Below are 12,081 nucleotides of genomic sequence, written 5' to 3'. Positions count from 1 at the left end.
ATTATGGGTTGTCATATAACCCAACATATTTGACCCAACGTTAGGTTATATAAACAACCCAGCATTTTAATACAGTGTATTTCTGTAACGTGCTCCTGGAAGAGAGGAGAATCTGAGGCAGAAGTTGTGTAGTTTATGAAGAGCTGTGCATTGAGTGATTTGCATATTCCGCAGTGTTAGCGTTTCTATTGGCTGTGCCCTCACGCTGCCCACTTCATCTGTTACCTGGATTCCGTATATTAGCATATGCAAATGAGCAATGTTCTGGTTCAAGCAGAAAACTCAGTATCTTATTTACATCTGACTAATCCAGTGTATCGGTTGTCAGTTACACACACACACAAACGTACGCACACGCACATAAATCACTTAAAGACACACTCACTCAACACACACACCACGCACATAATCACTTAAAGACACACTCACTCACACACACACATAATCACTTAAAGACACACTCACTCACACACACACATAATCACTTAAAGACAGACACTCACTCAAACAGACACACAATCACTCACTCAACACACAAAACACACACACACACACACACACACACTCACTCAAACACAAATCCAAGTCATCATACACAAGAATGGTTGTGCAACAAGAGAGCAGGTGGTGTGTGTGTGTGTGTGTGTGTGGTGTGTGTGTGTGTGTGTGTGTTTCATGAGGAAGTGTGTGTGTTGGTGAGATGTGAAACACAGATGTGAAACTGGACACACAAACACAAACAAAAGGCGTTCAGCATCTCCACAGCACCGCCCAGCTTCTGACCCTGTTACACACACACACATATGCACACACACTCAGCCATCATCCTGGATTTATTACACTAGGGTGTTCTTTACAGGAAACACACACTCTGTCTATTCATCTTCAGTAAGCTGTGGGCTGCTGCTGTGATATTATTGTTCGCATCTTTCATGTAGCATCCAGAAATCTCTTAATTAAACACACAGACACACACACACATGACAAAATATATTGATAGTCAAAGAAGGTCGCTGGTTCGAGTCCCGGCTGGGTCAGTTGGCATTTCTGTGTGGAGTTTGCATGTTCCTTCTCCTCATGTTGACGTGGGGTTTCCTCCGGGTGCTCCAGTTTCCCCCACAGTCCAAACACATGCGCTATAGGGGAATTGATGAACTAAATTGGCCATAGTGTATGAGTGTGTGTGTGTGTGAATGAGTGGTATGGGTGTTCTGAGTTGCAGCTGATAGGGTATCCGCTGTGTAAAACATATGCTGGTATAGTTGGTGGTTCATTCCGCTGTGGCAACATCTGATAAATAAGAGACTAACCTGAAGAAGAATGATGATGAATGAATGAATGAATGATTTGTATCAGTGTGTGTTGTGTTAGTCTGTAAGTGTGCATGTAGTCTGTGTACTATAAGTGTGTGTGTTATAAATGTGTTATAAATGTGTCTTATAGATGTGTGTGTGTGAGAGAGGAAAGAGGGGGGAATCAGTGTCAGCTCGTCTGTGCACGGTAGGGGGCGCGTTCCCTCTGTATGCCTGCAGTGCTCTTTGTGTCCGTGCGGCGGCGCTGTAAGGCCGGTCCCTGGAGCACGTCTGTGAGTGTGAGTCCCGGGGGCTGGAGCGCAGGATGGCGGCGGTCGGTGCTGCTGCTGCTGCTGCAGCTGCTGAGGCCGAGTCGTCGGACAGTGAACCAGAGCAGGAGCACGGGTCCCCGCAGAAACTCATCCGGAAGGTCTCCACGTCCGGTCAGATCCGCAGCAAGGTAATAAAACACGTGCGTTTGTGTGTTTTGTGTCGCTTTGCAAAGAGGAAAAAGCGCTTGAGACCCGCAGCGGCCCGTCCGAGATCCGCGACATTTCCTGCGTGTCCAGAGCCTCCGGTACCGACCGACACCGGTCGCGGAGACGAGCGTGTGTGATTGTAACGGGACCGCGCGGCTCTGTGATGAAAGGGCTGTGCGCGCGCGTGTGTGTTCGGCTGAATTGCAACATTGTAACTGTTCGTTCGGAATCCCGGAGTTCGAAAAAATGATACATTGTAGCGATTAGAGTTCCGCGGAATCTCCGTGGTTACAATGACACAAATTCCCTTACTAAACACCACCGTGCACACTGACTTCCTGCAATTATTTTACTACAGTAAAACTGTGGTGAAAATATAAATGATAATTAAAATGTTTACTTTAAAAGTAGATTCAAATATACTTCTTGTTTTGGTGTGAAACGGTTTTCCGCGGTTCATTTAGAACTTGAGACAGCATTATCAGCATGTCTGGACCTCGGTTCATTTCAGAAGCTCAGACAAGAAAAAAATGACCTCTGCTAAACACAGTTTGTGTCCAGACACCATAGTTACAACATACATTAATTATTACTGTAAAACTGAAATTATATATATATATATATATATATATAATATATATATTATATATATATATATATAATTATATATATAATATATATATATATAAATATATTCATTACTTAGAATATCAAAAGTAGTTGGTGTAAAACGGTTTTCCTGCGTTTATTTACGAGACAGCATTATCTTGACGTCTGGACGTCGGTTCCTCTTACAAGCTCAGACAAGAAAAAAATATCTCTGCTAACCATAGCTTAAGTCCAATCACCATAGTTACAACATACATTAATTATTACTGTAAAACTGAAATTATATATATATATATATATATATATATATATATATATATATATATATATATATATATATATATATATATATATATATAAATATATATCATTACTTAGAATATCAAAGTAGTTGGTGTACAACGGTTTTCCCGCGGTTTATTTACGAGACAGCATTATCTTGACGTCTGGACGTCGGTTCCTCTTACAAGCTCAGACAAGAAAAAAATACCTCTGCTAACCATAGCTTAAGTCCAGACACCATAGTTACAACATGCATTGATTATTACTGAAAAAACTGAAGTAAAAAGTTCAGTTAAAATAAATAATAATAATACACACACACACATATATATATATATATATATATATATATATAAGAGTTCAGATGCAAAGACCTATGAATGCCATATGAAACTTTTTGCTAAAATTAGCATCATTTTTCTCAGCCTCCTATGTTTATGTTCAGTTATTTCACTTTAAAAGCAACGAAAATAGCTTATTCATCACTATAAAAGTAAAATTTCTTGTTGGATAATAATTTTAAAAGTATCAAATATAAAACGGCATTTAGAGATTTTTGCATCTAAACTGTGTGTGTGTGTGTGTGTGTATGTGTCTATTCATTTTAGAGCTCTGACAAGAATAAAGTACCTCAGCTAACCACAGCTTGTGTCTGACACCAGTTACAACATACAATAATTATTACTGTAAAGCTGAGGTAAAAAAAAACAACAACAAAAAACAATATATATATATATATATATATATATATATATATATATATATATATATATATATATATATATATATATATATATATATATATATGTATAATATATATGTATATACAGTTGAAGTCAGAATTATTTGCTCCCCTGTTTATTTTTTTCCCCAATTTCTGTTTAACGGAGAGCAGATTTCTTCAACACATTTCTAATCATAATAGTTTTAATAACTCATCTCTAATAACTGATTTATTTATCTTTGCCATGATGACAGTAAATAATATTAGACTAGATATTCTTCAAGACACTTCTATACAGCTTAAAGTGACATTTAAAGGCTTAACTAGGTTAATTAGGTTAACTAGGCAGGTTAGGGTAATTAGGTAAGTTATTGTATAACGATGGTTTGTTCTGTAGACTATCGAAAAAATATATAGGTTAAAGGGGCTAATAATATTGACCTTAAAATGGTGTTTAAAAAATTAAAAACTGCTTTTATTTTAGCCGAAATAAAACAATTAAGACTTTCTCCAGAAGAAAAAATATTATCAGACATACTGTGAAAATTTCCTTGCTCTGTTAAATATTTTGATAATTTGAGAAATATTTAGAAAGAGAGAGAAAAAAATATATATATATATATATATGTGTGTGTGTGTGTGTATGGATATATATTATATATATATGTTGTAATGGATGTATAAAAGATTTTTTATTGCTTAAAATATCAAAAGTAGATTAAATATTTTTGGTTGTTTTGGTGTAAAACAGTTTTCTATGGTTCATATATATCTGCACGTCAATTCATTTTACAAGCTCAGACAATAAATAAAACCTCTGCTAACCATATCTTGTGTCCGACATTATACTTACATTAAACATTACTGTAAAACTGAGATAAAAAAATAAAACAATATATTTATTTATTTTTACTAACAAAAACATCAAAAGTAGCTTCAGATATATTCATTGCTTTGGTGTAAAACTGGTTCATATATATTTGGTATTTTCTATGATTAATATAAGGAGTTTGATTTATTTTACAAGCTCAGAACAATTTAAAACCCCTCTGCTATTCATAACTTGTGTCCGACATTACAGTTCCAACATACATGAGTTATTACATTAAAACTGAGATTAAAATATAAATAATGAAAAAGAATTATATTTATTTTTGAATAACCTAAAATATCAGCATTTATTTTTAAAATGTTAATATTATTATTATTATTGTATTGATGTTATTATAACACAGTAGTACTATTTCATAATTTATATAATTCAAATATGATCATTAATATTCATAATAAAAAATATCATTATTATATTCTTCTGCAATAATAATTTTAAAAATGTTAATAAATATTGGTAATGATCTTAATTTAGTTTACTACTATTTAACCAAATCATATTTTTTCATAATTATTATTATTAAAATATCAAAAGGCAGCTTCAAATATAGTCATTGTTGTGGTGTAAAACTGTTTAAAAGGTTCAGATATATCTATTTGTCTGGACGTCTGCTCCTTTTATAAGCTCAGACAAGAGAAAATAACTTAACCACAGCTTGTGTGGCATACACTATTGTTATAACGTACTTGAATTATTACAGTAAAATCGAGGTTAACTTGAGTGTCAGCAAGAAATATTAAATGAAATGAGAATATCTGCAATGTATATTTGCATTTGTGTAAAAACAGCCGCAGTTCCTCACAGATGTGGTTTAGGTGTTGAATAATGAGTTATGTTCACCATTCACACTACTAAATATCTTAGTATAATAATCTTAGTATAATATTTATAATGAGTAATATTTAACCATATAATATTTTTTCTTATCCTGCTTTACTTGGTAAACTCCAATAACAGCATTTATTTTTAAAAATATTTATATTATTATTGTTATGGTGTTATTATAACAACAGTAGAATTACACTGTAACAACTTTATCAAGTGAAATGAGTGTAGTTAACTCAAAATGCACTGAAAGTTAATTCTACTCATTTGAAAAGAGTTTGAACTTTATAGAGTGTTGAAGGTGATGAGTTAATTAAATACCTCATTACTTCAACTTAAATGAATAAGTTCAGTAAGTTACTCATATAGATTAGTCCTTCAACTCAAATGGTTTGTAGTAATCAGTTTCCTCAAACGGTTGAGTTGCCTTAACTACCTGAGTTTTACAGTACTCAGTTGGTTTGAGTTCTCTTCATTTATTGGGTTTTACTGTGCTCAAATTGCTTCGTTTACTCGGAACGGATTAAGTTCACAGTACTCATTAGGATTAGTTTTATGAACTTATTGGTTGTTGCTATCGGTTTCCCTCAAATGATTTGAGTTACTGTAACTTTATGGTTTTACAGTGCATTTTCAGAGATTATATATAACATATTTTAGAATTATGGATAATATGCTTAATTATCTTATATTCTTATGCAATAATAAAAAATCTTAAGATAATATTTATATGATATTAATCTGATCTTGGTGACATGGTGGCGCAGAGTGTAGTGCTTTCGCCTTACAGCAAGAAGGTCGCTGGTTCGAGAGCCTCAGCTGGGTCAGTTGGCATTTCAGTGTGGAGTTTGCATGTTCTCCCCGTGTTGTTGTGGGTTTCCTCCGGGTGCTCCGGTTTCCCCCACAAGTCCAAAGACATGCACTATTGACCTTAATCTTCAATGTGGAAGTGTGCTGGTTTTTGCGACTAGAATGTAAAATCGAGGTTAACTTGACTGTCAGCAAGAAATATTAAGTAAAATGAGAATATCTGCAATGTGATATTTGCATTTGTGTAAAAACAGCCGCAGTTCCTCACAGATGTGGTTTAGGTGTTGAATAATGAGTTATGTTCACCATTCACACTACTAAATATTAGCCAGTCAGATTGATGTTGACATTTTTAGCTTGTTCCGCTAGATAAAGCGATAAGAGACTCCTACGTAAAGGCAGATTTCACTTCCTAAAACATCGATGTTTGCCGTTTCGACAGATTTCTCTCATGTATGCATTGATGCTTTATGATATCACGTCGGTGTGTGTGTGTGTGTGTGTGTGTGTGTTATTAACGCCGCATCTTTGAAATCATGCTTACGCTTTCTGCAAACATCTGTTAACCAGCTGTTTTCTGTGTTTTGAGTTATTTTTAGCTCTGTGGTTAGGATGCAGCAGTTTTGCAGATATCATTAGCTTAGCAGGAAAAGCATTGCGATAATGAGAGATCTTCCTCTGTAATCGTCTCTGTATGATTAGTGAGATCAAACACACGATGTGACAGATGATGCTCTGTTGCGCAGGACGGACCGGAGATGATCCCTGTGTGTGCTGATTATATTTGATGCTTTAATATCTTTTATCATCGTGCTTTACTTTATAAAATCCTATAACCGCATTAAATAATAATAGTAATAGATTTTATTTTTATATAGCACATTTTATAATTAATATGAATAATATTTAAAATACTTGGTTATTGTTATTATTCTTATGCAAAAAAATGTTGATATAATATTTGTAAAGATCTTAATATTATTATTACTATTTAACCAAATCATTTATTTCAGAATTATTATTATTATTATTATTATTATATTATTATTATTATTATTATATTATTATATTATTATCATTATCATTATTATTTTATTATTATTATTATTATTATTATTATTTATTATCCGAGTTATTATTAATAACAACAGAAGTACAATTTCATAATTTATATCATTGAAATGTTATAATTAATATTGATAATTTAAATGTCATTATTATATTCTTATGCAATAATAAGTTTTAAAATTTAAAAATTATGATCATTAATATTATATTATTATATTTAACCAAATTATTTTTTCATGATTTATTTATTATTATATTATATTATTATTATTTTATTATTATTATTATTATTATTATTATATAAATCATTAATCATTATCATTTTATTATTATTATTAATATCATTTTATATTATTATTATTATTCTATCATTTATTATTATTATTATTATTAGTAGTAGTAGTAGTAGTAGTAGTAGTAGTAGTATAACAACAGTAGTACTATTTCTTAATTTATATAAACCATATTTTATAATTAGTATTGATAATATTTAATATACCTGGTTATCATTATTATATTCTTATGCAATAATGATGAAAATCCTTCTATAATATTTTTAAAAGATGATTTTATTATTAATATTGATAACATTATGCAATATTCATGAAAAAATCTTAATATACTATTTGTAATAATCTTAGCATTATTTAGTACTATTTAACCAAATAATTTTTTTTTCATAATTTATTATTATTATTATTATTATTATTATTATTATTATTATTATTATTATTATTATTATATATAACAACAGTAGTACTATTTCATAATTTATATAAGATATTTTGTAATTAATATTGATAATATTTAATATACTTGGCTACCATTATTATATTTATGCAATCATAAAAAAAATCTTAATTGATATTTATAAAGATCATAATTTAGTACTACTGTTTAACCAAATAATATATATTTCTCATCATGCTTTACTTGTCAGACCCAAATAACAGCATTTATTTTAAAAATGTTATATTATTATTATTATATATATTATTATTATTATTATTATTGTTATTGATGTTATTATAACAACAGTTGTACTATTTCATTTATATAATAACAAATATGAAAATTAATATTCATAATATGTAAATATCATTATTATATTCTTCTGCAAATAATTTTAAAAATGTTAATATAATATTGGTAATGATCTTAATTTTGTTTACTACTATTTAACCAAATCATATTTTTCATAATATATTATTATTATTATTATTACTATTATTATTATAACAGTAGTACTATTATACTGCATCATTTATATAAATTAAATATTTTACTTATTATTGATAATTTAAATATACTTGGTTATCATTATTATATTCTTATGCAATAATAATTTTAAAAACCTTAATATAATATTTGTAATGATTTGTGTTGCTATTTAACTAAATAGTATCTTTATTAACTGTTAAAAATGACCACAACAATAGTATTCTTCATCATTTATGTAAACTCTACTTATAATTAATATTAATAAGATTTAATATGATTAATATACTTGGTTATCATTATTATATTCTTATGCAAAAATAATGTAAATGTTAATATAATATTGTAATGATCTTAATATTATTTAGTACTATTTAACCAAATCATATTTATCATAATTAATAATAGTAATAATAATAATTATTATATTTTAATTACTATTATTATTTATAATAACAACAGTAGTACTATTTCATAATTTATATAAGATATTTTATAATTAATATTGATACTATTTAATATACTTGTTATTATTATTATATTCTTAAGCAATGATAATAAAAAATCTTAGTATAATATTTATAATGATAATATTTAACCATATAATTTTTTTTTCTTATCCTGCTTTACTTGGTAAACTCCAATAACAGCATTTATTTAAAAAAATATTTATATTATTATTGTTATTGATGTTATTATAACAACAGTAGAATTACACTGTAACAACTTTATCAAATGAAATGAGTGTAGTTAACTCAAAATTTACTGAAAGTTAATTCTACTCATTTGAAAAGAGTTTTGAACTCAGTATTGAAGGTAATGAGTTAATTAAATACCTCATTACTTCAACTTAAATGGAATAAGTTCAGTAAGTTACTCATATAGATTAGTTCTTCAACTCAAATGGTTTGTAGTAATCAGTTTCCTCAAACAGTTTGAGTTGCCTTAACTTCCTGAGTTTTCAGTACTCAGTTGGTTCGAGTTCTCTTCATTTATTGGGTTTTACTGTGCTCAAATTGCTTCATTTACTCAAATGGATTAAGTTCACAGTACTCATTAGGATTAGTTTGAGAACTTAATTGGTTTGTTGCTATCGGTTTCCTCAAATGATTTGAGTTACGTTAACTTTATGGGTTTTACAGTGCATTTCAGATATTATATATAACATATTTTAGAATTATGGATAATATGCTTAATTATTCTTATATTCTTATGCAATAATAAAAAAATCCTAATATAATATTTATATGATATTAATTTGATCTTGGTGACACGGTGGCGCAGAGGGTAGTGCTTTCGCCTTACAGCAAGAAGGTCGCTGGTTCGAGCCTCAGCTGGGTCAGTTGGCGTTTCTGTGTGGAGTTTGCATGTTCTCCCCGTCTTGGTGTGGGTTTCCTCCAGGTGCTCCGGTTTCCCCCACAAGTCCAAAGACATGCGCTATTGACCTTAATCTTCAATGTGGAAGTGTGCTGGTTTTTGCGATTGTTTTAGAACTTCGGATTCAGTTGCCTATATTGGAAAAATGACTAGAAATAATAAACTGCAGAAAACAGTCAAACTGCTTACTCTACAAATAACACTGAAAAAAATATTCAAAGATGATTCCTTGGATTTACTAAATTTTTTTTAGTTAAGGGGTTGTAAACAATTCATTTGGGCTGAATTTAAACAAATTAAGTTGAATATTACTCAATTTAATTGTTTGTTTAAATTCAATTCAATTAAATAGTTTGCAACAGTTTTGCAGACATCATTTTTTCAGTGAAGTGTCAAGTGACAAGTGAAGTGTGTTCATGACAATACAGACAAATTAGAATAATATAATAAGAATATATCAGTTTGCAACATCAAGCAGCAGAACAAGCTGTTTTTAACATCTGAAAATTAATGGAAGTCAATGAGACTGGAAGTCTTGAGCCAAAAAGATTCAAATGGCTGCGCCCGCTCGAATGCAAAGAGTAAGGTGAATACGTGAATTGGGTAGGCTAAAATTGTCCGTAGTGTATGTGTGAATGAGTGTGTATGGATGTTTCCCAGTTCATTTTATTTTCGGCTTAGTCCCTTTATTAATCTGGGGTCACCACAGCGGAATGAACCGCCAACTTATCCAGCAGATGTTTTATGCAGCGAATGCCCTTCCAGCTTCAACCCATCACTGGGAAACATCCATACACACTCATTCACACACACACACACACACACTATGCACAATTTAGCCGACCCAATTCACCTAAAGCGCTTGTGTTTGGACTGTGGGGGAAACCGGAGCACCCAGAGGAAACCCACGCCAACACGGGGAGAACATGCAAACTCCACACAGAAATGCCAACTGACCCAGCCGAGGCTCCAATCAGCGACCCTAATATATGTATATATATATATATATATATCTACGTATATAACCTGAATAAATTCTGGAACTAATGATAAAACAAAAAATGTCTTCTTATTAACTGAATGACTTTTATTATTTACTCTGTGCTCTCACCCTCAAGATTATCACATAGCTGCTTTACATGGCATTAAAAATGATAATTAATATCTTTTACCTTGAAGATCAGTCAGTATTGTGGTTGAAAGAGTTTATTTTTTATATTCAAGGCCAGTAAAATAGATTATTTATCATGATTTACAAAACCTTTTGCAAAACAATATTATCCAGACTGCTTTTGATAAGCGTACAAACAATGACATGCATAAAATGAGCCCCGCTTTCAGTAGAAATTGCATCTTTAATTTCAACAATTGGTGAAAAAAAGATCATATATACATAATTTAAAATTATATAATTGGCTGAATCGTAGAAAAGCTGACTTAAGATCGTGTGTAGGGTCGAATTGAGATCATGATCTTTTTTATGGCTCGTTTCCACTGGCTGGTACAGTACGGTACGGTACGGTTCGGTTTGGTACGGGTCACCTTTATCAGGCTTGCATTTCCACTAACAAGGGTACCCTTTTGGTGGGCGTGGTGTACGACAGAAAGTTTCAGCCGACGTCATTCTCACTCGAGGAAATGTCTACAATAAAGCTGTACAGGTCACTCACATATCATATGAGAAGCACTTCTCACAACACAGATGCTTCATACACTTAAATACTTGTGTAGAAATGTTTATTACTAACTTTTCAATGAACATGAGTTAATTATAACTGCAGATCAATGACAGTATGAAACAGCCTACTGTAACGTCTGTAATTATATTAAATAACTAAATAAATGAACATATATGAACACATACAGACCCTTATAGTCTCCGATATGTTCCCAACTACAGAAGAACTACATATAGCAGACATTTCATCCGTATTTAGGTTCAAAACAACACAAAATATAGCCTACAGTCAGTGAATACCTCTCATCTGTGTCTGTAATCTTCAGCAGCACATGTAGCCTCTGTTAGAGAGTAATTCCATCATTCCCGTTCATATTAGTCCAAAATGTGAAGATAATAAGTTAGTTAATCATGGCATTTTGTTCATGTTTGCTGAAAAATACTGTGCTCCTTTTTTCCGGCTCCTCTCTTGTTTTTTCCGCGCTTCACTCTCGCGCTTGTCAGTGTCTGACAGGATCAGGTTTCAGAAGCTCGTCAATAATCAAGCGCAGGTTATTATCATCAGCTCAAGAAGTTTGTTATTTCAGATATAATGTTAGACGCGCGCGAGCGCTAGCAAGAAAGCGAAACCGCTCGCGCCTCAGACTGGCTCGTAAAAAACTACGGGGCACAGGGTAAATCTGCTCTTCTTCTTGGATTTGTGGCTGTCCATCAAGACGACGACAAGGTTTGTTCGAGCCCAGATCGACCATGGCTCGTTATTATATGTATTTATAAATCCGGGAGGAGTTCCGGTAAAGAACGGTTCCAGAAATCAGGTAAGACAA

Source organism: Danio aesculapii, chromosome 15 (assembly GCF_903798145.1).
Source record: "Danio aesculapii chromosome 15, fDanAes4.1, whole genome shotgun sequence".
NCBI lineage: Eukaryota > Metazoa > Chordata > Actinopteri > Cypriniformes > Danionidae > Danio > Danio aesculapii.
Note: the sequence above shows the minus strand (reverse complement) of the source record.